Below are 5034 nucleotides of genomic sequence, written 5' to 3'. Positions count from 1 at the left end.
GCAAGGGGAGAGATGCCAGATGTAGGTGATGGGGAGGAAGGCAGCAAATCACACTGACACATGTGTACCTATGCAACAATCTTGCATGTTCTTCACCTGTACCCCAAAACCTAAAATGCAATAAAATAAATAAATGGGAAAAAACAATTAAAAAATAATAAATAAATAAATAAATAAAATTTGTTTCCATACCCTTTCTAAAGGACAAAGGATACATAAATTCAATCTACATTTACATAATTGATGGAAGTGAATTAAGTGGCTCATAAGAGAGCAGAAACTAACCCTAGGTAACTTTCTAGCACAGACTGAATTGCTGAATTGTGGCATAATTTAAAAATATATTACACACTCATCGCCCTAATATATGGAAGAATCATCAATGTCCTCCACAACCCTGCAGATTGCTCCAGTTATGCAGGGGTTACCCCTTGGCAACAGTAAAGGTCCCAGCCAAAACTGAATGTGTGAATCAAGTTTAGAAAGACTGCTATAGCTGAAATAACATGCCAATGGTGGCAAAAAATTCTTTTTTCATAATTTGACTCTATTTTTACTAAAACAAGCCATAGATGTGTCCCTGATTTATTTGCACAATCATTTTGCAGTATGTATCTATGTGTGTGTGTTTGTGTGTGTATGTTGGTGGGTGTATCTATCTATCTAGAATGGTCTTTTTAAATCTATCAAAAGGATTTTCATTTTTGAAAGTCTAAGTGAACAGCGGCCTTCAGGTGAGACACATTTGTATTTCTGGCAAGAATAAGGATTCTAATCCCCAAGGACTAGCACTTTTCTTTTCAGAGCCATCACCTATCTTTGTGACCCTCTGGGAGGAACCAGCCATACTCTGTGCATTTGCTATGAATAAAGTAATCCAGAAGTGTCTACTCATTTGCTTTCTAGTAGAGTAAAGGTGGACTGGTAATTAATGAAATGTTTCTCTTCTTTGGAAGTACATAATGTTGGTAAGTGATCTGAGAGGCATTCTAGATGAATCCTTATAAACTAGAGATAAAAAGTCTTGTCAGGCATTTTAGGAAAAAAATACATTTTCCACTTTTTTATATGACATATAAGGAGTGTTTTCTTTTAACACTGTTAAAATAACTTAGTAAGTAAATATGTGTGTTCATTTATAATCCCTACATGAAAATAGAAAATAATGAAATAATAAATATTATATTAATTTTATGTATAATAATTATATTCAGTTGTATGATACTAGGAAATATTTTATTCATTCTGTGTATAATAACATTGGAGCAGGAAAATCTATGAGCAAACTAAGAAATCATGAAGAACACAGATGTATTAAGTCAATGTCAATTTTATTGTCTTAGAATTTTAAAGAAAAATTGCTCAAATGGATTGGGAATTCAACAGGCAGAATAAATTCATTGAAATTTTTAATACTGGTGTGACTGGGTTCCAGGACCTGGGGGAGGCTCAGCTTGCTACCCAGTGGGCTGTTTCCTTCCATGCTCTTGGTCCTTCATCCACCCAGGAATGGGAGAGAGGACCCTGACAGGTACAGTGCACTATAAGTAAATATCAGACCTCAAAGAGTTTTGCAGAAAGTGATTTATTTAGGCAGAGAGAGAATAAAAGGAGAAAGAAATGGATTGAGAGAAAAGCAGCTTCCACAAGGTCATGGAAGGGGATCCAGATATGGAGTCTGCCCAGATGTGGTGGATGGGTACTTTTAACCTGGGAGATCTTCCCTCCCCATTCAATTTTCCCTTCCTATGAAAGGAGTTCCTTTAAACTTCTGCTGGAGTGATCAGTCTTTGATTTTATTCTGGCGCGTGCGAAAGTTTAAACAAAGACTTCCAAGTCCCCAGCTGGAGACATGGGTGAAGGTATGGGGCTGGGAAGTTAATGCCTTTGAAACTGCGCCCCCTTGTGGACCCAGGAAGAGAATACATTCCCCCACTAGCATACTGCATGAAGAAATCGTGTTAAATATTCTTAACTGAAAGTAACAGTTTAGTGAATGTCAAGTTTTAATTTGTGAGACAGTGTTATGTAATTTCTTTTCATAAAAAAAACAACATTTTAGATTAGCTAGGGGGTCAAATCAGCAAGATAGTAGAATAGGAATTTCCAGAGTGATATGGTTTGGCTACGTCCCCACCCAAATCTCATCTTAGATTGTGGCTCCCACAATTCCCACGTCATGGGAGGTAATTGAATCATGGGGATGGGGCTTTCCCATGCTGTTCTTTTGAAACTGAATTAGCCTCATGAGATCTGATGGTTTAATAAAGGGGAGTTTCCCTGCACAACTTTTATTCTTTTGTTTGTTGCCGTGTGAAATATGCCTTTCACCTTCTGTCATGATTGTGAGGCCTCCCAGTCACATGGAACCATAAGTCCATTAAATCTCTTTCTTTTGTAAATTGCCTGGCCTTGGGTATGAATTTATTAGCAGCATGAAAATGAACTAAGATACAGAGCTTATCTTGTCACAGAAACATCAATCTGAACAACCATCTATGCACAAAAAAACCTTCACAAGAGTAAAAGAATTCAGGTGGGAGATCATAGCACCAAGTTAGAGAACCAAAACAAGAAAGGTTGCATTGAATCAGATAAGAACGACAGTTTCACATTACCCATATTGGCCCCCTCCCAAGCTCAGCATGAGGGGAGATACCTTCCATGTGGAGGAAAGAGAGGGAAGTGAGCACCAGACTTTACCATGGACCCCAGAACCAGACCCACTCTAGTGTACTCTGGGCAAGTACAACCCATGCAGCTCCAGGCTTTGAGCTTGTCCCTTGTTTTAGGCCCCAGGGCAACACCCACAGACATAGGCTCCAGGTCTGCCCTAATGCAAGGTCAGCTCCTAAAACCTCCAGTCCTAGACCAGCACACATGAACCAAGGCTCTGAGCTGGTCCCCATGGTCTTAAGACACAGGCCAGCCTCCTGGGACCCAGGCTTACCCATGCAGGCTCAGACTTCAGCCTACTGCAGTACATGCCAAGTCCATGGACCAAGGCTCCAGGCCCACTCCATGGTTCCAGGCACCAACCTTGATCCCACGAACCCAGATACCAGTACTACCCAGTGAAAACACGTGTCAGGTCAGCCATCACAAACTCAGGACCAGGCCCATCTCCATGGACTCAGGTACCAAGCCATGATCAGTGCCAGGCCAGTCCCTGAAGACTCATGCTCAAGGCTTACCCAGAATCTCTGAACAGGCTTACTACAAGAGGGCTTTTCTGCCAAAACTAGTTCGTAAAGATAGGAAAAGTTAACTACTTCTTCAAATGTACATATACAACTCTAAGGCCACAAGAATCCCAAATAATCAGGGAACATGAACCACCAAAGAAAAAAAGCACCAGTAACTCACCCTAAAAAAATGGAATCTGTAAAAAAAAGAATCCAAATAGTCAACTTAAAGGAATACAGTGAACAATCAAACAATTGTTCCAATCAGAAAAACAATACATGAAAAAAATGAGAATTTAAGAAAAAAGATAGAAAGTAAAAAAGAACCAAATAGAAATTTTGGAGCTGAAGAATACAATGACTGATTTGACAAATTCTATAGAGAGCTTCAATAGCACACTTAATGTAGCAGAAGAAAGAATCAGTGAGCTCAACGACAAATCATTTGAAATTGCCTAGTCAGGGGAACAAATAGATAAAGTAATTTTTTAAATGTGAAGAAAGCCTATGTTACTTATGGGACACAATCAAGTGAACTAATTTGCACACTATGGAAATTCCAGAAGTAGCAGAGGAAGAGAATTGGATAGAATGTTTATTTAAAGAAATAATGACAGAAAACATCCCAAATTTTGAGAGGGAAATGAACATTCAGATCCAAGAAGCACAAAGAGCCTCAAATAGACTAAACATAAAAGAGATCTTCAACGAAACACAATATAATTGAATTCTGAAAAGTCAAAGACAAAGAGACATTTTAAAAGCAGCCAGGGAAAAGTAACACATCATTTAAAAAGGGAAGCTCTATGACACTATCAGTAGATTTCTCAGCAGAAACTTTGTAGGCCAGGAGACAGTGGGATAATATATTCAAAGTGCTGAGAAAAAAAAGACTACCAAAAATACCATGTCCATCAGTGTGATCCTTCAGAAATAAAGCAGTGATAAAGGCCTTCCCAGACAAACAAAAGTTGAGGATTTTATCACCACTAGACTTGACTTACAAGAAATGCTGAAAAGAGTTAATTAAGTTGAAACAAAATGACTCTAAAGTATCAGATTCACTGTAAAGATAAGAATATAGTCAAATTCAGCATAGGCTAAAACTGTAACTATGGTGTACAAATTATGTTTAGTATAAAAGTTAAAATAAAAAAGTATTGAAAAAGGCTACAAACTTTCAGTTATAAAATGAACTTTGGGGGATATAATGTACAATATGGTTTCTATAGTTAATAATACTGTATTGTTTACTTAACATTTAATAAGAAAGTAGATTTAAACTTTCCTTACTACCCAGACACACATCCCCTCCCCCTCCCCACACACAGTTACTGTGGGTATAATAAATGGGTTAATTAATTTGACTGGGGTAATCAGTACACAATGTATACACATATCAAATTATCACATTGTACACCTTAAATATATAACATATTTATTTGTCAATTAAATATTTTAAAATAAAAAATACCTACAATAATTTGTTAATGAATATACAATGTAAAAAATGTTATTTGTGGCATCGATAACATAAAATGTGGGAGAAGGAGAAATTAAAGTTTACAGCTTTGTATATAACTGAAGTTAGGTTGTTAGCAATTTAAAATAAGCCGTTATAATATGCTTTATGTAAGCCACTAGTATCAACAAAGAAAACAGTATGTTAGATATATAAAACATAAAGAAATTAAAGTGTAACATAACAAAATATCATTTCACAAAGTAGGGCAGCAAGAGACAAAGATACAACAAACAGTTTGAAAATAATTATTAGAATAGCAATCTAAATATTTACCTACTAATAATTGCTGCAAATGTAAATCAAAAGATACAAAGTGACTGCATA

The sequence above is a fragment of the Cebus imitator genome, unplaced genomic scaffold (assembly GCF_001604975.1).
Source record: "Cebus imitator isolate Cc_AM_T3 unplaced genomic scaffold, Cebus_imitator-1.0 Scaffold80, whole genome shotgun sequence".
NCBI lineage: Eukaryota > Metazoa > Chordata > Mammalia > Primates > Cebidae > Cebus > Cebus imitator.
Note: the sequence above shows the minus strand (reverse complement) of the source record.